This window comes from Phyllobates terribilis, unplaced genomic scaffold, assembly GCF_046119375.1.
Source record: "Phyllobates terribilis strain yellow unplaced genomic scaffold, ASM4611937v1 Scaffold_47__1_contigs__length_9908305, whole genome shotgun sequence".
NCBI lineage: Eukaryota > Metazoa > Chordata > Amphibia > Anura > Dendrobatidae > Phyllobates > Phyllobates terribilis.
This window is the reverse complement of record NW_027362807.1, coordinates 3,530,601-3,556,502: the sequence shown is the minus strand read 5'-3', so window position 1 is coordinate 3,556,502 and position 25,902 is coordinate 3,530,601. Positions and strand designations below refer to the sequence as shown.

General features: G+C 46.9%; 1 protein-coding gene across 1 annotated transcript in view; it reads right to left on the bottom strand.

Annotated features, from left to right (window-relative positions):
* Positions 1-9,932, bottom strand: part of LOC141191543 (uncharacterized) — a 31,577-nt gene extending 21,645 nt beyond the window's left edge. The window contains exon 1 of the mRNA XM_073661440.1: positions 9,870-9,932. The gene's annotated coding sequence lies outside the window, so the exon portion shown is untranslated. The remainder of the gene's footprint in view (positions 1-9,869) is intronic.
* Positions 9,933-25,902: the final 15,970 nt, after the last annotated feature.

Below are 25,902 nucleotides of genomic sequence, written 5' to 3'. Positions count from 1 at the left end.
AAGTGAGGGATAGAAGCTTAGAGGCCGCTGAGAGGGAAGTGTCAATGGGGATGTTAAAGTCACCCATGAGGATAGTGGGGATGTCAACGGAGAGGAAATTAAGTAGCCAAGTGGTGAAGTGGTCAAAGAAAGTGGTGGTTGATCCTGGGGGGCGGTAGATGACAGCCAGTTGGAGGGGGAGTAGATGCGCACGCAGTGCACTTCAAAAGATGGGAGAGTAATTGAGGGCGGCAGTGGGATATGGGTGAAGGTGCAGTTATCTGAGAGGAGGAAACCTATTCCTCCACCGTGCTTGCCGGTGGGGCGCGGGGTATGGGAGAGGTGGAATCCGCCATACGAAAGTGCAGCAGGAGAGGCCGTGTCAGAGGGGTTGAGCCAGGTTTCAGTGATGTCGAGGAAGGAAAGCTTGCTAGTGATGAAGAGGTCGTGAATGTAGGAAAGTTTGTTGCAGACGGAGAGAGCGTTCCATAGCGCTCCTGTTAGGGTGACTGGGGAAGCAGGGGCTGGGAGGATGGGTATAAGGTTAGAAGGGTTACGAGAGTTTGGGATAGATTGTGGGTAGGAGGTGGAAGTGATTGTAGGGATGTGATGTGGTGAGGAGGGCCGGGATGTGGAGAGATGTCGCCAGCAGTGAGGAGGAGCAGAGAAAGCATTAGTAGGTGGGAGCAGGAGAGGGCATGAGGTGGCTGTCTGTGTTTGGAGACAAAGGATTGTACAGTACAGACCAAAGGTTTGGACACACCTTCTCATTTAAAGATTTTTCTGTATTTTCTTGATTATCAAAATTGTACATTCACACTGAAGGCAAAAAAACTATGAATTAACAAATGTGTAATTATATACTTAACAAAAAAGTGTGAAACAACTGAAAATATGTCTTATATTCTAGGTTCTTCAAAGTAGCCACCTTTTGCTTTGATGACTGGTTTGCACACTCTTGGCATTCTCTTGATGAGCTTCAAGAGGTAGTCACCGGAAATGGTGTTCACTTCACAGGTGTGCCCTGTCAGGTTTAATAAGTGGGATTTCTTGCCTTATAAATGGGGTTGGGACGATCAGTTGTGTTGTGCAGAAGTCTGGTGGATACACAGCTGATACTCCTACTGAATAGACTGTTAGAATTTGTATTATGGCAAGAAAAAAGCAGCTAAGTAAAGAAAAACGAGTGGCCATCATTACTTTAAGAAATGAAGGTCAGTCAGTCCGAAAAATTGGGAAAAACTTTGAAAGTGTCCCCCAGTGCAGTTGCAAAAACCATCAAGCGCTACAAAGAAACTGGCTCACATGAGGACCGCCCCAGGAAAGGAAGACCAAGAGTCACTTCTGCTTCTGAGGATAAGTTTATCGGAGTCACCAGCCTCAGAAATCGCAGGTTAACAGCAGCTCAGATTAGAGACCAGGTCAATGCCACACAGAGTTCTAGCAGCAGACACATCTCTTCAACAACTGTTAAGAGGAGACTTTGTGCAGCAGGCCTTCATGGTAAAATAGCTGCTAGGAAACCACTGCTAAGGACAGGCAACAAGCAGAAGAGACTTGTTTGGGCTACAGAACACAATGAATGGACATTAGACCAGTGGAAATCTGTGCTTTGGTCTGATGAGTCCAAATTTGAGATTTTTGGTTCCAACCACCGTGTCTTTGTGCGACGCAGAAAAGGTGAACGGATGGACTCTGCATGCCTGGTTCCCACCGTGAAGCATGGAGGAGGAGGTGTGATTGTGTGGGGGTCCTTTGCTGGTGACACTGTTGGGGATTTATTCAAAATTGAAGGCATACTGAACCAGCATGGCTACCACAGCATCTTGCAGCGGCATGCTATTCCATCCGGTTTGCGTTTAGTTGTACCATCATTTATTTTTCAACAGGACAATGACCCCAAACACACCTTCAGGCTGTGTAAGGGCTATTTGACCAAAAAGGAGAGTGATGGGGCGCTACGCCAGATGACCTGGCCTCCACAGTCACCAGACCTGAACCCAATCTAGATGGTTTGGGGTGAGCTGGACCGCAGAGTGAAGGCAAAAGGGCCAACAAGTGCTAAGCATCTCTGGGAACTCCTTCAAGATTGCTGGAAGACCATTTCCGGTGACTACCTCTTGAAGCTCATCAAGAGAATGCCAAGAGTGTGCAAAGCAGTCATCAAAGCAAAAGGTGGCTACTTTGAAGAACCTAGAATAGAAGACATATTTTCAGTTGTTTCACACTTTTTTGTTAAGTATATCATTCCACATGTGTTAATTCATAGTTTTGATGCCTTCAGTGTGAATGTACAATTTTCAAAGTCAAGAAAATAAAGAAAAATCTTTAAATGATAAGGTGTGTCCAAACTTTTGGTCTGTACTGTATGTTGAGGAATAGCTCTGAGGAGGAGGTGAGATGGATGGGGAGAATGGAGGGAGAGATGAAGAGTTCCTTACTAGGTGTAGGGATGAGGGGTGGTTGTAAGAAGTGAAGGATTAAGGGGGCGAGAGTGAAAACAAAGACAAACATTGTTTACTGGGACTTAGTATCCAGTTACCTTCAGGATTAATTCTTATTTCTCATACTTCAACTAATGGCCATACTTAAGGTAATGGCCACAGACTAAAGTCTGACATAGACTCCTGGCCCGCAATATATTTGTAACAGAATGCATTCAGCTGTGAACCAGAGGGGAGTGGTCTGTGCTCATCTTGATCAGCTGATTAGGGCTGAAACAGATGCTGGATAGTCAAAGACTAAGTAAACAAGGTCATAAATGAAAGTGGGGGGTAGCTGGTGTAACTTGGAGGACATACTATTAGTAAATAGGAGTAGAGAAGTATAGAGAAATCTGCATGGGAGTCAAGACGGAAAAGCTGGGTCACATACCATTAGTAAATAGGAGTATACATAGAGGGAGGGGAGCAAGCAAAGGCAAAACCATTTTCCAGAGGGATTATTAAAACTATAAAACCTCAGGACTTATTCTAACTGCAGAACATCAGGCGGTACTATGAGAACATTATACTGTGTGGGGGGGCATCATACATACTGCATAAGGGGCATTACGCTGTGTGGGGACATTCATACTGCATAAGGGGCACAATGGGGGCATCATACATCCTCCATACTTTCGTATGGTGGATTCCACCTTTCCCACACTCCCCGCCCCAATGGCAAACATGGTGGAGGCATAGGTTTTCTCTTGTCAGATACCTGCACTTTCACCCAAATCCCACTGCCACCCTCCGTTACACTCCCCTCTCTTGAGGCGCACTGTGTGCGCATCTATTTCCTCTCTGACCTCCAACTGGCCGTCATTTACCAACCTCCAGGGCTAGCCACCACTTTCTTAGACCACTTCACCACCTGGCTGCTTCACTTCCTTTCCGCTGACATCCCCACTATCATAATGGGTGACTTCAACATCCTCATTGACACTTCCCACTAGTCTGTCTCTAAGTTCCTATCCCTCAATTCCTCCTTCGGCCTTGCTCAATGGTCTTCTGCAGCTACTCATAAAGATGGCCACACACTGGACCTCATCTTCACCCGCCTCTGTTCCCAATCTAACCTCTCTAACTCACCTCTCCCTCTCTCTGATCATAACCTCCTCACATTCTCTACCCTCTCCTCTCCAGGTGCACAATCCCCACTTCACGAACTTACACACCCTCGCAGAAACCTCAAACACCTTGACCTACACTCACTCTCTGAATCCCTCCTCCCTCTTACAGACAAATTCCTTACACAATGCAGATGTTGCTGCCGCTTTATATAACACCACAATAGCTGCAGCTCTCGACTGGATCGCCCCTCTCACACATACCAAAGCTCGCAGAATCAACAGGCAACCCTGGCACACCAAACTTACTAAAGAACTGCGACGGGCCTCCAGGGTTGCGGAGCGGAGATGGAAAACGTCTCACTTCATCGCATTCAAACAATCCCTCACCATTTTCAAGTCCACACTCACTGCAGAAAAACAAACACACTTCTCATCTCTCATATCTTCCCCGTTCCACAACCCTAAACAGCTATTTAACACTTTCAATTCTCTCCTTCGTCCCCCAGCGCCTCCTCCCTCTTCTCTCATCACAGCCAAAGACTTTGGTTCATTCTTCAAGCAGAAGATTGACACCATCAGACAAAGCTTTTGCCTAAGTCCGTACAACCCTTCCTCAGATCTAATCAACCTTCCTCCTCCAAACCCCACTTCTCCACCATTAGAGAAGGTCAAGTCTCCTCTTTACTCTCCAAATCACACCTCACCACCTGCGAACTTGACCCAATCCCATCCCACCTCATCTCTAACCTTACCACAGTCTTCATCCCAACCCTAACCCACCTCTTCAACCTGTCACTAACAACTGGTGTCTTCCCCTCATGTCTCAAACACGCCTTAATCACACCCATCCTCAAAAAGCCCTCCCTTGACCCATCCTCTCTGACTAGCTACCGCCCCATATCACTTCTCCCCTATGCCTCAAAACTACTAGAACAACATGTCCACCTTGAACTGTCCTCCCAGCTCTCCTCCTGCTCCCTCTTCGACAGCCTACAATCTGGCTTCCGACCGCACCACTCGACTGAAACTGCCCTGACCAAAGTCACCAAAGACCTACTAACCGCCAAATCCAAGCGACACTACTTCATCCTCCTCCTTCTGGACCTGTCATCTGCCTTCGACACAGTCGACCATTCCCTCTTACTACAGATTCTCTCATCTCTTGGCATCACGGACTTGGCCCAATCTTGGATCTCCTCATACCTAACAGAGAGGACATTCAGCTACTCCCACTCACGCACCACCTCCTCATCTCGCCCCCTATCTGTCGGTGTCCCCCAAGGTTCAGTTCTAGGACCTCTGCTCTTCTCCATCTACACCCTCGGCCTGGGACAGCTCATAGAGTCTCATGGCTTTCAGTATCACCTCTATGATAATGACACACAGATATACCTCTCTGGACCAGATATCTCCTCCCTACTAACCAAAATCCCACAATGTCTGTCTGCTATTTCATCCTTCTTCTCTGCCAGATTTCTAAAACTTAACATGGATACAACAGAGTTCATCATCTTTCCACCCTCTCATTCATATCCCCCGTCTGACCTATCCATCAACGTCAATGGCTGTTCACTCTCCCCAGTCCCACAAGCTCGCTGCCTTGGGGTAACCCTGGACCCTGATCTCTCCTTCAAACCACATATCCAAGCTCTTTCCACTTCCTGCCGACTCCAACTCAAAAATATCTCCCGGATCCGTGCATTCCTCAGCAAAGACTCTGCAAAAACACTAGTGCATGCCCTCATCATCTCCTGCCTTGACTACTGCAACCTCCAGCTCTGTGGCCTCCCTTCCAACACTCTTGCGCCCCTCCAATCTATCCTAAAATCTACTGCTCGACTAATCCACCTGTCCCCCCACTATTCCTCGGCCTCTCCCCTCAGTCAATCACTTCACTGGCTCCCCATTGCCCAGGGACTCAAGTTCAAAACCCTAACCATGGCATACAAAGCCATCCACAACCAGTCTCCTCCATACATCTGTGATTTAGTTTCCCGGTACTTACCTGCACGCAACCTCCAATCCTCACAAGATCTCCTTCTCTACTCCCCTCTTATCTCCTCTTCCCACAATCGCATACAAGATTTCTCCCGTGCATCCCCCCTACTCTGGAACTCTCTAACCCAACATATCAGACTCTCGCCTACCATGGAAGCCTTCAAAAGAAACCTGAAGACCTACTTCTTCCGACAAGCCTACAACCTGCAGTAACCACTACCCCACCACATTACTGCATGACCTCCTCTACCTCCACCCATCCCTTGTAGACTGTGAGCCCTCGCAGGCAGGGTCCTCTCTCATCCTGTACCAGTTGCTGACTCGTTTTGTTAAGATTATGTAAATGTTTTTGCTATGTATACCCCTATCACATGTAAAAGCGCCATGGAATAAATGGTGCTATAATAATAAATACTAATAATAATAATAAGGGGCACAATGGGGGCATTACACTGTGTGGGGGCATCATTCATACTGCATAAGGGGCATAATGGGGGCATTACACTGTGTGGGGGCATCAAACATCCTGCATAAGGGGCATAATGGGGGCATTACACTGTGTGGGGGGTACCATACATCCTGCATAAGGGGCATAATGGGGGCATTACACTGTGGGGGGCATCATACATCCTGCATAAGGGCCATAATGGGGGCATCATACATCCTGAATAAGGGGAATAATGGGGGCATTACACTGTGTGGGGGGCATCATACATACTGCATAAGGAGCATAATGGGGGCATTACACTGTGTGGGGGAATCATACATACTGCATAAGGGGCATAATTGGGGCATTACACTGTGTGGGGGGCATCATACATCTTGCATAAGGGGCATAATGGGGGCATTACACTGTGTGGGGGCATCATACATACTACATAAGGGGCATAATGGAGGCATTACACTGTGTCGGGGCATCATACATACTACATAAGGGGCATAATGGAGGCATTACACTGTGTGGGGGCATCATACATCCTGCATAAGGGGCATAATGGGGACATTACACTGTGTGGGGGCATCATACATCCTGTATAAGGGGCATAATGGGGGCATTACACTGTGTCGGGGCATCATACATACTGCATAAGGGGCATAATGGGGGCATTACACTGTGTGGGGCATCATACATCCTGCATAAGGGGCATAATGGGGGCATTACACTGTGTGGGGGCATCATACATCCTGCATAAGGGGCATAATGGGGGCATTACACTGTGTGGGGGCATCATACATCCTGCATAAGGGGTATAATGGGGGCATTACACTGTGTGGGGGCATCATACATCCTGCATAAGGGGTATAATGGGGGCATTACACTGTGTGGGGGCATCATACATCCTGCATAAGGGGCATAATGGGGGCATTACACTGTGTGGGGGCATCATACATCCTGCATAAGGGGTATAATGGGGGCATTACATTGTGTGGGGGCATCATACATCCTGCATAAGGGGCATAATGGGGGCATTACACTGTGTGGGGGGTATCATACATCCTGCATAAGGGGCATAATGGGGGCATTACACTGTGTGGGGGCATCATACATCCTGCAAAAGGGGTATAATGGGGGCATTACACTGTGTGGGGGCATCATTCATACTACATAAGGGGCAAAATGGGGGCATTACACTGTGTGGGGGCATCAAACATCCTGCATAAGGGGCATAATGGGGGCATTACACTGTGTGTGGGGTATCATACATCCTGCATAAGGGGCATAATGGGGGCATTACACTGTGGGGGGCATCATACATCCTGCATAAGGGGCATAATGGGGGCATTACACTATGTGGGGGCATCATACATCCTGAATAAGGGGCATAATGGGGGCATTACACTGTGTGGGGGGCATCATACATACTGCATAAGGAGCATAATGGGGGCATTACACTGTGTGGGGGAATCATACATACTGCATAAGGGGCATAATGGGGGCATTACACTGTGTGGGGAGCATCATATATCTTGCATAAGGGGCATAATGGGGGCATTAAACTGTGTGGGGGCATCATACATACTACATAAGGGGCATAATGGAGGCATTACACTGTGTGGGGGCATCATACATACTACATAAGGGGCATAATGGAGGCATTACACTGTGTCGGGGCATCATACATACTACATAAGGGGCATAATGGAGGCATTACACTGTGTTGGGGCATCATATATCCTGCATAAGGGGCATAATGGGGGCATTACACTGTGTGGGGGCATCATACATCCTGCATAAGGGGCATAATGGGGGCATTACCCTGTGTGGGGGCATCATACATACCACATAAGGGGCATAATGGAGGCATTACACTGTGTGGGGCATCATACATACAGCATAAGGGGCATAATGGGGGCATTACACTGTGGGGGGCATCATACATCCTGCATGAGGGGCATAATGGGGGCATCATACATCCTGCATAAGGGGCATAATGGGGGCATTACACTGTGTGGGGGCATCACACATACTGCATAAGGGGCATAATGGGGGCATTACACTGTGTGGGGGCATCATACATACTGCATAAGGGGCATAATGGGGGCATTACACATCCTGCATAAGGGGCATAATGGGGGCATTACACTGTGTGGGGGCATCATACATCCTGCATAAGGGGCATAATGGGGGCATTACACTGTCGGGGCATCATACATCCTGCATAAGGGGCATAATGGAGGCATTACACTGTGTCGGGGCATCATACATACTGCATAAGGGGCATAATGGGGGCATTACACTGTGTGGGGCATCATACATCATGCATAAGGGGCATAATGGGGGCATTACACTGTGTGGGGGCATCATACATCCTGCATAAGGGGCATAATGGGGGCATTACACTGTGTGGGGGCATCATACATCCTGCATAAGGGGTATAATGGGGGCATTACACTGTGTGGGGGCATCATACATCCTGCATAAGGGACATAATGGGGGCATTACCCTGTGTGGGGGCATCATACATACCACATAAGGGGCATAATGGAGGCATTACACTGTGTGGGGCATCATACATACAGCATAAGGGGCATAATGGGGGCATTACACTGTGGGGGGCATCATACATCCTGCATAAGGGGCATAATGGGGGCATTACACATCCTGCATAAGGGGCATAATGGGGGCATTACACTGTGTGGGGGCATCATACATCCTGCATAAGGGGCATAATGGGGGCATTACACTGTGGGGGGCATCATACATCCTGCATAAGGGGCATAATGGGGGCATTACACTGTGTCGGGGCATCATACATACTGCATAAGGGGCATAATGGGGGCATTACACTGTGTGGGGCATCATACATCCTGCATAAGGGGCATAATGGGGGCATTACACTGTGTGGGGGCATCATACATCATGCATAAGGGGCATAATGGGGGCATTACATTGTGTGGGGGCATCATACATCCTGCATAAGGGGTATAATGGGGGCATTACACTGTGTGGGGGCATCATACATCCTGCATAAGGGACATAATGGGGGCATTACCCTGTGTGGGGGCATCATACATACCACATAAGGGGCATAATGGAGGCATTACACTGTGTGGGGCATCATACATACAGCATAAGGGGCATAATGGGGGCATTACACTGTGGGGGGCATCATACATCCTGCATGAGGGGCATAATGGGGGCATCATACATCCTGCATAAGGGGCATAATGGGGGCATTACACTGTGTAGGGGCATCATACATACTGCATAAGGGGCATAATGGGGGCATTACACATCCTGCATAAGGGGCATAATGGGGGCATTACACTATGTGGGGGCATCATACATCCTGCATAAGGGGCATAATGGGGGCATTACACTGTGGGGGGCATCATACATCCTGCATAAGGGGCATAATGGGGGCATTACACTGTGTGGGGGCATCATACATACTGCATAAGGGGCATAATGGGGGCATTACACTGTGTGGGGGCATCATACATACTGCATAAGGGGCATAATGGGGGCATTACACTGTGTGGGGGGCATCATACATCCTGCATAAGGGGCATAATTGGGGCATTACACTGTGTGGGGGCATCATACATACTACATAAGGGGCATAATGGGGGCATTACACTGTGTGGGGGCATCATACATCCTGCATAAGGGACATAATGGGGGCATTACACTGTGGGACAGTAAAGGGGTCCTGTACTATGAGAACAATACGTTTCCTCCCTTCCTGTCTCCATAGTTGGGTCGTATGTATCTATTACAGGAAACAAAACAAAAACCTTATGATTCTTATAAAGGGGCAACACAAGACCCCAAAAGAGTCTCCGTGCTGAAGGGGTTAATGCCCCCTGCGCCCAGTAATGGGGGGTCTCCACATACCTCCTCCTGCAGAGCCGCCACCACATATATGGCTGCTCTGTGCGCACAGGAGCTGTGATGAGGTCACAGGAGGGGAGGAGTCAGGGGTCACATGATCAGGGGCCTCAGTGGATGCAGGACTCTGCTGTGCTGGTTGTCATGGTGCTGGATGAGCTGAAGTTTATGTGTGGGGTCAGGAGGGGTTTACAGTGTGGATGTAGCAGAGCCGCGTGTACGAGGTGTACGGAGCAGAGCCGCGTGTGTACGAGGTGTACGGAGCAGAGCCGCGTGTGTACGAGGTGTACGGAGCAGAGCCGCGTGTGTACGAGGTGTACGGAGCAGAGCCGCGTGTGTACGAGGTGTACGGAGCAGAGCCGCGTGTGTACGAGGTGTACGGAGCGGAGCCGCGCATGTACGAGGTGTACGGAGCAGAGCCGCGCGTGTACGAGGTGTACGGAGCGGAGCCGCGCGTGTACGAGGTGTACGGAGCACAGCCGTGCGTGTACAAGGCGTACGGAGCGGAGCCGTGCGTGTACGAGGTGTACGGAGCGGAGCCGGGCGTGTACGAGGTGTACGGAGCGGAGCCGCGTGTGTACGAGGTGTACGGAGCGGAGCCGGGCGTGTACGAGGTGTACGGAGCGGAGCCGGGCGTGTACGAGGTGTACGGAGCGGAGCCGGGCGTGTACGAGGTGTACGGAGCGGAGCCGGCGTGTACGAGGTGTACGGAGCGGAGCCGCGTGTGTACGAGGTGTACGGAGCGGAGCCGGGCGTGTACAAGTGTACAGAGCGGAGCCGGGCGTGTACAAGTGTACAGAGCGGAGCCGCGCGTGTACGAGGTGTAGGGAGGGGAGCCGCGCGTGTACGAGGTGTAGGGAGCGGAGCCGCGCGTGTACGAGGTGTAGGGAGGGGAGCCGCGCGTGTACGAGGTGTAGGGAGCGGAGCCGCGCGTGTACGAGGTGTAGGGAGCGGAGCCGCGCGTGTACGAGGTGTAGGGAGCGGAGCCGCGTGTCTACGAGGTGTAGGGAGCGGAGCCGCGTGTGTGCGATGCGTACGGAGCAGAGCCGTGTGTGTACGAGGTGTACGGAGCAGAGCCGCGTGTGTACGAGGTGTACGGAGCAGAGCCGCGTGTGTACGAGGTGTACGGAGCGGAGCCGCGTGTGTACGAGGTGTACGGAGCCGAGCCATGTGTTCGAGGTGTACGGAGCGGAGCCGCGCGTGTGCGATGCGTACGGAGCAGAGCCGCGTGTGTACGAGGTGTAGGGAGCGGAGCCGCCCGTGTGCGATGCGTACGGAGCAGAGCCGCGCGTGTACGAGGTGCACGGAGCAGAGCCGCATGTGTACGAGGTGTACGGAGCGGAGCCGCGCGTGTACGAGGTGTACGGAGCGGAGCCGCACGTGTACGAGGTGTAAGGAGCGGAGCCGCGCGTGTACAAAGTGTAGGGAGCGGAGCCGCGTGTGTACGAAGTGTAGGGAGCGGAGCCGCCCGTGTGCGATGCGTACGGAGCAGAGCCGCCCGTGTGCGATGCGTACGGAGCAGAGCCGCGCGTGTACGAGGTGTACGGAGCAGAGCCGCATGTGTACGAGGTGTACGGAGCGGAGCCGCGCGTGTACGAGGTGTACGGAGCGGAGCCGCGCGTGTACGAGGTGTAGGGAGCGGAGCCGCGCGTGCACGAAGTGTAGGGAGCGGAGCCGCGTGTGTACGAGGTGTACGGAGCGGGGCCGTGTGTGTACGAGGTGTACGGAGCGGAGCCGTGTGTGTACGAGGTGTACGGAGAGGAGCCACGTGTGTACGAGGTGTATGGAGCGGAGCCGCGTGTGTACGAGGTGTTCGGAGCGGAGATATCCTATCCACTATGCTGTAACACCTTGCCAAACCTGCAGCTGCTCTGACCATGAGCACATACCCTAACAGTTCCCATAGAACACCAGATCACATATATAGCAGCAGCTTTTGTTTTGGCCAAAAGATTTTGTAAGCCGCCGCCACGACAAGGAGACTCTTCTGGCTGGGCCCTACTCTACTCTAACCTATTAAACATTTCTTAAAATATCCAGTACTCTATCTAGGTATATTTTTATTTATTTTTCTATAAGGGAATGTGTCGCATACATTTTTTCAAATAATATTACATACAAAGGGACAAAAACCGTCACACCATGGCCGGACTACATATTACCACCACAAAGTGACCAAATAATACCACATACAAAGAATACTGACACACCATGACTAGACCACATATTACTACATACAAGTAATACTACATACAAGGAACATAGAATTAAGCCTCATACTCTTGTTCATGCATATTTGTATCCCACCCTGTATATAAACTGTTTATTGCAGGAAATTTGTGTGAAAACCACCAATGTTAGGAAATCCACCCGCATCTGATCTGGTGCAAGGCATAATATCCTGGCAAAGGATCATAGAGCTGCAGATATACCAAGCATTATCAATCATATCAACGGGAGGCAAATAGATGCATCATTGTAAAACAGATGAAAACAAGTATGTACAAAACACTGGTGAGATTACTGTGGAACATTGCAATGGTGAATCAGATTAGATGGAATGTACAAATCCATGCTATCCAGGAGTTGGATGTATAACAGATCAATTGCAATGGGATACGTCTGCATAGAGTCTGATGCAAAACCTGATCGTGAGGCTATAGGTATAGCAAGCATTTCTATCTGTATCACTGAAAAACAGATTGTCATGGAAATATTGAAAATCTTTTCTTCTCCCCTGTCATAGATATTAAGAAGTCTCTCTCCCAGACCCCTCTTCCCTCCTCCCCTATAGTAATTGTCCACGGGAGAAGAGCTGACACTTTGGCCAGTGGCCTCTATGCAAGTTAACACACACATGAGAAGAGCCTTGTAAGCTAATGCTGGCCCAAAAGCTGCTACCAAACCCAATTAACACAGGCTTGTGATAGATTTACAGCGAACTGAGAAGGTTGTATTTCCAGTGCTTCAAAGGGAATGTAACAAAGGCCTGCAGACAGCCCGAAGCCGATACTGAATAGGGAATAACTAAAGTTCCATACGTCCGATAATAATGAAGCCTATATTTTGGGTGGCAGGGTCAGCTAAGGAACAATATGGATATTTTTCCGTCGCTGTAAGCCCCTCTGGGGAGCTGTGGCGCAAAAGTAGCAAAATAGCAGATGGCAGCTATACTGTATGTGGTCTCTGGAGAAAGGTAAAATCATAACGGAAAATATGGTATCACTTTCGGGCCTCTACGATCAACCCACGATAAGTTATTGCCAAAAACAGATATCTAATAAAAATATGAAGGCTGGAGACCAGCCCCCGTGATGTCATCACAGGGGGTGTGGGGGCAGGTCTCCCCTTAGGCATAAAAGAATCCATGGAGGATGGATCAGCACTTATGTTGGAAGTTACAAATTTTGTGTAGTACGGGTCACATTCTCTGAACGGGCATCGGAGTGCTTCCCTCCACCTATACTGAGTCGTCCCTGCGAACTGTATAGAGTAAGTTGAGAATTGGAAGACTACAGTAATGTGTTGCCTGACAAAGGTTTTCTATAGAATGTGGTGTCCACTTTATGAGATGTTACTATCCCGGTCAGGAAAATATCCAGAAATGGAGTGGAAATCAAAGGTTCGCTGACAGTGAATTTTAAATTTAAGGAATAGGAATTCAATTACAAAACAATTTGTGACACTAACTGGGGGTCACCTCTCCATACCAAAAGTACATCATCAACATATCTACCAAACCAAAAAATGTGCTCAAAAAATGGATTATCATCAGAAAAAATGTAAATTTCTTCCCACCACGACATGCACAGAATAGCCAAAGATGGTGAGAATTTGGAGTCCATGGGGGCTCCAAGTACTTGTAAATAATATTTAGAATCAAACATAAAATTGTTATGGGACAACAAATATTTTATGTTATAATGAACCTTTGTAAATTCACAGAATATCCACTATATTTATTTAAATGGTGTTGAACGGCAATGACGGCCAATGCGTGAGGGATGGAGGAATATAGGTTGACAACATTGCTGGTGACAAACCTATATTCTTTCTGCCACACGAACCTGTCAAAAACCCTCAGGACAGACGTAGTATCTTTCACATAGCCTGGTGTTGGAATAACCAGAGGATACAAATGTTCACCAGCCATTGGTTAAATTCTCATTCAATGAACCCATACCCGAGATAATAGGGTGAAGGGTGGGGGAGGGGAGATACCCTTGTGTGTTTTGGGGAGCCCATGAAAAATGGGATAATCAGGTAACAGCCAGCGCTGAATTTTGTTATTAAACCCCAACAAATAAATGCCTTCCTCCAGAATAGTGGACAACATAGTTATATACAAATTGGTAGGATTCATAGAGAGCACCGGAGCAGATTTCATATATCAATAGTTCTAATAGCACATACTCCGGGGGCATGAAAACATTGTGTCCATACAAAATAATGATCTCACACATTTTTCTTTCTTTGGTCTTGTAAAAGTTAATTATCCGGTAAGGGGTGGAAACAGACAGAAATCCCTTAATATGCGTGAAGCCTTCTGGATCTGACGTGTAAATACTAAATACCCTTCGGGTAATGAATTTCCGCAGTGACCGGTTTTACATCTATTGATGAAATTCATACTGGTTTCTTCCCAGCAGACATCTATATGGTGACATTCCAGGTTTTCTGAATTTATTTTGTGTTTTTCCGGTTATTATTTGCCGGTGTACTTATTTGCCTTTCTGTATATTGGCTATCATTGCTGATTCATCTTCACAGAACGCACATAAATGATGCAAATATCTTAAAGATTTTTCAGCAATGACGGAGTATTTCCATTGCAATGTTCTGCAGCTTATTTATCTCCCATTTCTCATATATTTATTTTTGTCAGTTTTCTCGCAATATAATTCAATGATTTGTTTTTCGTTGATACAGATAGAAATTCCCGCTACATCCACAGCTTCACGATTCAGTTCTGCGTCAGATATTTGTTTTTGTCAGTTTTATTATAATTAGTGTTGAGCATTCCGATACTGAAATATCGGGTATCGGCCGATATTCGCGGTATCGGAATTCCTATACTTAATTCCGATACTTTTACAATATCGAATACCGGAATCGGAAGTTCCCATAATGCCTGCGCTCTGCAGTGTCTCTGAACGATGACAAGCTGGATGGCAGCACTCAGCTGTGATCCAGCCTGTCATCAGAATGCCATCCCAGCGTGAGAGAATTCTCCTGATTGTTTAAAAGCCGGCACGCGGTAAAAAGCCGGCGGGCGGTAAATAGCCGCCGGCTTTTAAACAATCACACAGCCCCATACTGCTTCCCCGCAGCCTCCCACCCCGATCCTCCGCTCCCCTCGCCACCTCCCATCCTGATCATAAGTTAAGACCGGGCGGGGAGCGCAGCACCAAGGAGCGGGGAACGAAGGACCCGGGCGGGGAAGCCGGCAGTGAAAAGACTTCACCGCCGGCTTTCCCGTTCTGTGCTGCGCTTTCCCGCCGGTTATTTCAAATGAACAGCTGAGGTATCAGGTGATGCCGATCAGCTGTTCATTTGAAGTCGCCGCGGTGCCCTCGGAGGGTTCATGTGAGTTCATGCTTGACTGCATTGCATGAACTCACATGAACTTTCCCACGGCCGCACAGGTCAGCCTCACCTCCCAGACCATCAGCCCGTCATGATTAGTGTGTGTGGGTGTCTGTGCGATGTCTGCGGGGGTGTGCGCGGTGTCTGTGCGATGTCTGCGAGTGTGTGCGGGTGTGCGCGGTGTCTGCGCGATGTCTGCGGGTGTGCGCGGTGTCTGTGCAATGTGTGCGGGTGTGTGCGTGCAGGCAGACATAGGCCGATGTGACACTACTACTCCCATCGGCCTATGTCTGTCCCCCGTCCACTCGTGCCAGCAGGATCAGCTCGATGGGAGCAGTAGTTCCCATCAGCCTGATCCTGCTAATTAAATTGCCCCATGGTCCCCAATAAATTTTAAATACATGTCATTGGTGGCCAGTGGTTACCTACAATAAATTAGTTTATACATTACCTGTCCCCGCCGATCGCCACCTAAAATAAAGTAAAAAATAAAAAACTACACCTATACTCACCTAGACACCTAATTCCCCGAAGCCATCGATCTCCTGTAATAAAATATAAAATAATAAACCACAACCTTATCCTTACCCCTCCGTAGTAGTCAACGAGTGTCCCACGAAGATCTCCAGTTCAGAGCAGCCACATAGAATGTGACCGCTCTGAACCGCTGCCGCCGCTAGAATGATGGGGCCGTAAAGCAGCCCCGTCATTCCATAAGCGGGTTCACCGGAGTTCAGGTAGCGCTGCTCCGGTTAGCTGCTTTACGGCCCTGCTGTATCGTGAGAAATTCCCACGGTACAGCAGTGCTGTAAAGGAGGTCTCCGGAGCTGCGCTGCCTGAATGCACTCCGGTGACCTCAGTCAGTGGCTCCCGCTGCCGGGAGCGGACGTGTTCCCGGCAGTGTGAGCTTACAGCAGCCATGCACAGCTGTCACCATCTCCAGATGTGACAGCTGTGCATGGGAGATCAGCGCAGGAACGTGGACAGGTAACTATTTTTTTTTTTTTAGTAAACTAAGAATTAAATAAAATGGTGTGTTTTATTTCAAATAAATTATTTTTTTCTGGGTGTAGTGTGTTTTTTCTTTTTAACACTTTGTAGGTTAGTAATGGGGGTGTCTTATAGACGCCCATCATTACTAACCTGGGCTTCATGGCAGCTGGCGCTGACATGAACCCCAGCCCTATTACCCCACTGCCACAGCTACAGGGCAGTGGGAAGAGCGAGGCTAAGTGCCAGAATTGGCGCATCCTATGGATGCGCCATTTCTGGGGCGGCTGACGGCTGGTGTTTCTAGCCTGGGAGGGGGTCAATATTCATGGCACCCTTCCTGGGCTATTAATATCAGCCCCCAGCTGTCTGCCTAGCCTTTGCTAGCTATTAAAATAGGGGGGACCCCACGTCATTTTTGGGGGGGTCCCCCATTTTAATAGCTAGTAAAGGCTAGGTATTCTGCTGGGGGCTGATATTAGTAGTCTGGGAAGCTCCGTGGGTATTACCCCCTTCCCAGGCTTCAAACATCTGCCCCAGCCGTCTGCTTAACCTCCGCTAGAGACTAAAATTATGGGGGATCCCACGCCAATTTTTTTTAAAATAAATCCTTTATTTTAACACTAAATGACAAGTACAGTAATCAACACTGTCACTGTACTTCATATATATGTGACTGACATGTTTCTATCTATCTAATCTATGTGTGATTCTCTATTCCTTCTATTCTAAATTGTCGGGTACAGATACTGAATTGCCGGCCGGCTTTCTTAAAGAGACAGTGCATGAAAACACTATTATTTTTTTAAATAAATCCTTTACACTAAATGACAAGTACAGTAACCAACACTGTCACTGTACTTCATATATATGTGACTGACATGTTTCTATCTAATCTATGTGTGAAGCTCTATTCTTTCTGTTGTAAATTGTCGGGTACCGGTGTATGCGCTGATGAATTGCCGGCTTTTCGCATAATACATTCTACATTATTCTTAGCTGTTTCACTTCATGTAGAATTAACCTACAAGGAAAGAAAGGGTTTATTTTCATTCCGATATTAGTGTCCCATTGACTTGCATTGGTTTCCGGTATCGGAATCGGCGATATCCGATACTTTTTGAGTATCGGTCCGATCCAATCCGATACGATATTTTCTGATATCGGAAGGTATCGCTCAACACTAATTATAATGTAATTACCTGTTTTTCGTTGATACAGATAGAAATGCTTGCTACATCTATAGCCTCACGATCAGGTTCTCCATCAGACTCTATGCAGACGTCTCCCATTGCCATTGATCTGTTATACATCCAGCTCTTGGATATCATGGATTTGTATTCTCCATCTAATCTGATTCGCCATTACAATGCTCCACAGTAATCTGATTCCCCATTACAATGCTCCACAGTAATCTGATTCGCCATTACAATGCTCCACAGTAATCTGATTCGCCATTACAATGCTCCACAGTAATCTCACCAGTGTTCTGTACTTGTTTTCGTCTGTATTACAATGATGCATCTATTTGCCTCCCGGTGATATGACAGATAATGCTCGGTATATCTGCGGCTCTATGATCCTTTGCCAGGATATTATACTTTGCTCCAGATCAGATGCGGGTGGATTTCCTTGTGAATTTTCTACTATGTATTCAATTTTGATTCCCCTTTATATGTTCATTGTTATAGGTTTATAGTTTCTCCATATTGGTTATTGTGCATATTATTTTATATTATATTTTTACGTGTGTCAGATCGATAACAACAATATTTCTATTCACAACATTGATATGCGTTTTCTCTGTTTATTGGACATTGCGATGCTCTATACTGAACCTATCATCCATCTCATGCATACATGTTCCTGTCCCTCTATAATCAGTATATCCTCCCACCTTCCGTTGCTATAGTTGATGGCATTTGCGATGTTCTGACCCTGTGATCTCACATCTGTACACTTAATCCCGGTGTTGTGTTCCTATATGGGATAATCCCCTGGCAGCTAACACCGGTGGTCTTCACACAAATGTCCTGCAATAAACAGTTTATATACAGAGGGGGATACGGATATGCATGAATAAGAGCATGAGGTCTAATTCTATCTTATTTTTCACCATCATGGTGTTTTGCATTTCTGGCTTGTTGTGTGACGCTTGTAATGATCATCTTGTCTGTATTTGATCTCGTTGCCTTCAATGTGAACTGTGGCTGGGATTTTCTTCACACCTTTTGCATGTCTAATTGATTTCTCATTTCGTGTCATGTGACTCCATTCTGCTTGTATATATATGACTTCATTGTCCTTTACTCATCTGCTATAACTAAGGGCGCAACCCTAGCGCCAGAAACACATAAGAATTTTACTTTTTTTTGTTTTTTTTAAATGATCCAATACATTTCTTTCATATTTTACCTGTTAGAGTGATTTTCTCCTTTTTGTTTTCTTCATATGTCTGTGCTCACCAGCCGGACCGGCACCCTTCAGTGGACTATCTTCACCCTATTTGGATTCAGCGTTGCAGCTCCCTAACCCTCCCTCCTGTTTCTTCACAATATTTTAACACGTATCCTAGGCCTCGGTGTTCCCCATACAAACTTGCTCTTAGAATTGTTGAGACGGGAGAAAAAGGTCTGAGGAACGCAGACCGGAAAGGTCTGAAATATATAAAGAAGATCTGGTAAAATGTCCATTTTGATCACACTAATACGACCAAACCAGGACAAGGGTTTCAAGTTATAATTCATTCGATTTTTAACCATTTGTTTAAGGATGGGGGATATAATTTAAAAGATACAGATCATCCAAGTTCCCCAGAATTTGTATACCCAGGTACTTAATTGTGTCTTTCTGCCACTTAAAGGGAAAGTTAGAAATTAGTTATTTTGTCAGTTCAGGGTTAAAAGTTATGTTCATGGCTTCTGTTTTAGAGTAGTTGACTTTAAAATTGCTTACATGGCCGAGTTATTCGAATTCCTTTATTATAGAGAAATGAGATCATTCGGTTTGAAACATAGAGCAACAGGTCATCTGCGTATAGAGCTAGTTTATAGTGATGTGAGTCTATAGTAACTCCACTAATATCTGGATTTGTGTGTAATGCTACCGCAAAATGGTCCATCACCAATGTGTATAGGAGAGGTGATAAGGGACACCCTTGTCTCGTCCCCTTTTTAATAGAAAATGTGTCAGATAGAAGGCTGTTTACCCTATCGCTTTAGGGTCAGTGTATAAGGATAGAAATTTAGATAACAAGAAAGAGTTCAACCTAATTTGTGGTAGGGGGCTCTTCAAGAAAGTCCAATGCACTATGTCGAATGCTTTTTTAGTGTAGGCAGAAACAAGGCACATTGGGAGCCCTGTTTTTCGCATGTAAAATTAACAACGTTTTATTTTTATTATCACAAGCTTCTCTGCCCTTAATGAAGCCAACCTGATCGTTGCTGACAATTGAGGGTAGATAGTGGGAGAGCCATGATGTAATCACTTTAGAGAATATTTTGACGTCTACATTATTTAATGATATTGGATGAATATTAGGGCAGGTATTTGGTCCTTTTCCAGGCTTTGATAAAACCGTTATATGAGCCTTAAGTGATTGGGGGTCAAAAGGGGGAGTCTTCTGAGATATTATCAAACACTTTGGCTAAAAATGGTAATAACTGGCAGGAAAACATCTTATAAAATCTATTATTGAATCCATCTGGCCCAGGGCTCTTCCCGATAGGGAATGATTTAATGGCCTCTCCTGTCTCTTGTTCAGTGAAAGCTTTGTCTAGTATCTCCTGCTCAGGGGTCTGTAAGGAAGGAACGGCAGTGTCCATAATATATTTGTCATTTTTAGTTTCAAGAATATTAGGTGACATGTCGCGGTATTGTCCATGAATATTATATAGCGAACTATTAAAGAAACTAAATTCTTTAGCTATGTCAATGGGGTTATGCGTTTCTGGCCCGGGTGCTCCTTTTATTTTGGATATGTATGTCCTTTACATGTGTGGATGTAACCTCCTTGCCAATGAGCGACCACATTTACCTGCGAATTCGTACGAGAACCTTCACATGTGATCTCGGCATTTTGTATACGTTTGATCTAGTAAAGACCTTCCCTCCTTTCTTTTTTCAATCAGATCATTTTTATTTAGCAAAACAAAGAATTACCAACATTTTCTTTTTTTAAATAAACTTTGACAAAAAAAATAAAAAATAAAAACCAGTAAACAATACAAGAACCGGTTTACAATGATATAAATCCCAATATCGCTCCATAGTACAATGGTTTGGAATAGTAATTTTACATTTGTACATGAATATATGAATACTTCCTGACGGCTTATTTTTTTTCCTATTGAGACATCAAAAGAAAAAGAATATATCTAAGAAGGGACAATTGTGTGGACTGAGACAATTATTATTTGCTGACACCTTAGGTATAAGGATATAAATTCCTGGTTTACTGTAAGGAAATGGACAAACGATCCAGGATAGTATTTCTGTGAAGGTTCTTTGAAGCAATACCTGGGGTATTTAACCATTGTTCCCATATTTGTATGAATTTCATGACAGCGTTCCTTTAATATAAGACCCCCTTTCCAAGCATAGAGTGTAATTTATCCTGGATTTTAGTTCTGATATCGTTGGGGGAGAATTGTCTATCCAATGTAGTGCCAACAACTTCCTGGCTTGGAATAATATTCTTGAGCGACCTATTGCCATATGGAGTCTGGGTCTACATCCTCTCTCAGGAGTCCTAGGATACAGATTTTAGGTTCCAACTGAAGTTGTATCCCAAATACAGATAGTACAAGAGCGATCACCCCCTTCCAGTAGTTGCCAATATTTCCACATTCCCACTTCATATGCATCAGGTGGGCGTCATTTTGACCACATCTAGGACATGTGTCATCCGTTTCTATTTCAATTTTAAATAAAATACTTGGGTATCTATATACTCTATGAATGAGAAGAATTCGGGACAATCTTTGTGACTCTGACAATGAAAGATTTGGTGTCAAATCCAGTATTTCCCCCATTGCTCCTCAGATAACAGACCCACATCCTCCTCCCATTTTGTCTTAACTATCAATATTATCCAAATGTAGGGCCAGTAACTGCCTATAAAGAAGGGTTAATAGACCTTTTGTATCCACTGCTTTAGCAATGGTATCTATTGGGTGATGTCTATCAATCAGTATGACGTTTATTCTAATACCCCTATCCTCCCACTCACTAATATTATTTAGTTTCTGTAGCTCTGGTAAGTTAGAGTTGTGCCATAAAGGAGTATAGTTTGTGTACTTTTCAATCCCCAGAATATTTTTACCCCTATCCCACACCTTATATATTAACTTTAGTGTACGACATTTTAAGTAATTTTCTCGAGGAGGCCCCATATCTAGTACCGAGAATGGAAGCTTCCACTTGGTTCCTTCCATAAGTAAATGCCCTGAAATTACACAATATTTGCGAGTACCCCATCCATGAAACTACTTTAGCTCCATTCTAGCGTTAAGCCGGTCTGCATATACCTGGAGGGAAGCAGATCATTTATGTTGTTTGTCAAGGAGATCAATCCGCTCAAGCGAATGAGACTTTAGCTGTTCTCTCCTTTTTTGAGCTTTTATTTATGTTTTATTATTATCCCTCTGGGGACACATGTGAGTGCTTCCTATTTAAATGGTAAGGCAGTTTCATCATGCTCATATATTTGAAGGAGTCTATAGTCTCAAGAAGGTTTGAGACACAGAGTGAGTCTTTCAGCAGATTATCACTTAGGTTCCATCATCTGAAGCCTTGGTGGAGTTCGGCATAGTCAGATCTATAATACAACGAGAGATGCGTGTCTCTGTCTGAAGCCTTTATAGACAGCGCAAGCGCGACAAGCCTGCGCAGTCTGGCTCCAGACAGAAGCAGGCATGGAGCCGTTACAGGTAAGAGGAGCGTATATGGCGCCGGAGATCACAGTATGCGTAGACACTGAACGCATACCGCGATCTCCGGCGCCGTACTTACATACTTACCTGACCGGGAGGAGCGTTGCCGCAGCGCCTCTCTTCGCCGGAGACCGGGGCAGGAGTGAAGGTGTCGGAATCAGCACATGCACATAGCGCTATTTGCAGTGTGTCTTCGGCAAAATGGCGCCGGACAGCGCGGTATGGACATACGCGTACTCTGACGCCGCACTCCTCCCCCAGCCTCCGGCAGAACAGAACACCACAGCCCTGGAGCACAGAGAAGAAAGGTGAGATTAAGTGTTTATTTTTTTGTATGTGTGCAGCATGAAAGGGATGAGGGGTGCCATACATACCAGGATTGGGGGGTGAGGGGGCAACACATATCAGGATTGGGGGATGAGGGGTACCAAGCATACCAGGATTGGGGGATGAGGGGGACCAAGCATACCAGGATTGGGGGATGAGGGGTACCATGCATACCAGGATGAGGAATGGGGTGCCATGCATACCAGGATGAGGGGTACCACACATACCAGGATTGGGGGGTGAGGGGTGCCATACATACCAGTATAGGGATGAGGAGTGCCATGCATACAAGGATTGGTGGATGAGGGGACCATGCATACCAGGATTGGGGGGTGAGGGGTGCCATGCATACCAGAATAGGGATGAGGGGTACCATACATACCAGGATAGAGATGGGGTACCATGCATACCAGGATAGGGACGAGGGGTACCCTACATACCAGGACAGGAATGTGGGGTACCATGCATACCAGGATGAGGGATGGGGTGCCATGCATACCAGGATAGGAATGCGGGGTACCATGCATACCAGGATAGGGATGGGGTACCATGAATACCAGGATAGGGATGAGGGATACCATACATAACAGGATAGTACCATGCATACCAGGATGAAGGGTACCATGCATACCAGAATAAGGATGAGGGGTACCATGCATACCAGTATATGGATAAGGGGTGCCATGCATACCAGTATATGGATGAGGGGTGCCATACATACCAGGATAGCGGATGGGGTGCCATGCATACCAGGATAGGGATGAGGAAGCCATATATACCATGATTGGGGATGAGATGCGCCATGCATACCAGGATGAGGGATTGGGTGCCATGCATACCAGGTTTCTGGGATGAGGAAGCCATACACACCAGAATTGGGATGAGGGGTGCCATGTATACCAGGATGAGGGATGGGGTGTCATGCATACCAGGATAGGGATGAGGGGTACCATACATACCAGGATAGCAATGCGGGGTATCATGCATACCAGGATAGGGATGAGGGGTACCATGCATACCAGGATGAGGGGTACCATGCATACCAGAATAGGGATGAAGGGTACCATGCATACCAGTATAGGGATGAGGGGTGCGATACGTACCAGGATAGGGGATGGGGTGCCATGCATACCAGGATAGGGATGAGGGAGCCATATATACCAGGATTGGGGATGAAGCGTGCATTGCATACCAGGATAAGGGATTGGGTGCCATGCATTCCAGGTTTCTGGGATGAGGCCATACATACCAGAATTGGGATGAGGGGTGCCATGTATACCAGGATGAGGGATGGGGTGCCATGCATACCAGAATAGGGATGAGGGGTACCATGCATACCAGGATAGGAATGAGGGGCACCATGCATACCAGGATGAGGGATGGGGTGCCATGCATACCAGGATTGGGGGATGAGTGGTGCCATGCATACCAGGATGAGGGATTGGGTAACATACATACCAGGATTGGGATGAGGGGTGCAATGTATACCACATTTGGAATCGGGTGCCATGCATACCAGGATTGGGGGATGAGGAGGCCATACATACCAGGATTGGGGATGAGGGGTGCCATGCATACCAAGATTGGGGATGAGGGGTGCCATGCATACCAGGATTGGGGATGAGGGGTGCCATGCATACCAGGATTGGGGATGAGGGGTGCCATGCATACCAGGATTGGGGATGAGGGGTGCCATGCATACCAGGATTGGGGGATGAGGGGTGCCATGCATACCAGGATTGGGGGATGAGGGGTGCCATGCATACCAGGATTGGGAAGGAGGGGTGCCATGCATACCAGGATTGGGAAGGAGGGGTGCCATGCATACCAGGATTGGGAAGGAGGGGTGCCATGCATACCAGGATTGGGAAGGAAGGGTGCCATGCATACCAGGATGGGGATGAGGGGTGCCATGCATATCAGGATGGGGATGAGGGGTGCCATGCATACCAGGATGGGATGGTGGGGACAGGATGGGGGCAGCAGAAATACTAGGAGGGGGGTGCACATACCAGCATGGGAGACCATATACCAATAAAAATGCTCGCCACCCGGGCATAGAACGGGTTCAATAGCTAGTTACAATATACAGGAGCATGATCTGACCATACAGCAGTTCCTACCTGAGATGTATGTTGCCATGTAGGCAAGTGACGGCTAATTAAGAAAAGGACTATATGGCTATGCATATTGTGTAAAGGAGAATAATAGGTATAATCCTTTACGTCTGGATGTAGTATCTGTTAGAACCTTGCTGTTAGGTTTTTTTTCCTTTGCTGGTCACATGACCTTGTTGGCCTATTTAATCCTGCTCCGCCCTTCTGGCTTTGCTGGACTTCATTGTATATCTACTTTCTAGCTAGCCTGTGCTCTGTATCTAACTCTGTTAGTTTGCTTGGTCTACGGACCTCTAGGTTCTATCTATTTTGTTTGTTCGTCTGTCTGCTGCTATTTCTGTTAGGAGGTGTCCCATATTCCTCCCAGTCCTTAGTACTTGTAGGGATTCCCTCCCCAAATCTATAGGTCTCCGTACAGACTAGATTAGGACTTTAGCAGGTCTGATCGCAGGATCAGGTTCCCTGTTACATCGTAGGGATTCAGCTGAGTCTTATAGTAGGGACAGATCTCCTCTCTTTCCTTAGCTTTGGTAGCAGAACATAACAGTAAGTCCAGCCCGTAAATTCTCTAAGGAAAGATTTTTTTTTGTTCCATCATGGTGTCGGTTCAGGATTTGGCTAAACACCTGCAGGGACTCTCTCTGGAAGTGGCCGAGCTCCGTCAGCACGTGAGTAACTGTCCTGGAGCATATTTCTTGGAGCCTAAGGTATGTTTGCCGGATTTATTTTTTGGTGAACATCGAGAATTTTTTTCATTTAAAAATGCTTGCTTATTGTATTTTCGTTTGAGACCCAAGTCCTCTGGGGATGAATCCCAGCGCGTAGGGTTCATAATGTCACTTTTGCGCAAAGAGCCTCAGGAGTGGGCCTTTTCTTTGCAACCTAGTGATACATGCTTCAGATCAGTGGATAGTTTTTTTTCTGCTTTAGGACTATTATATGATGATCCTGACCGTGTGGCATCAGCTGAGACTGAGTTGAGACGTTTAAAACAAGGATCAGGTAATATGGAAAAATATTGTACACATTTTCGTCGTTGGTCCACTCAAACAGGGTGGAACGATTCTGCTCTGAAAAGTCTATTTC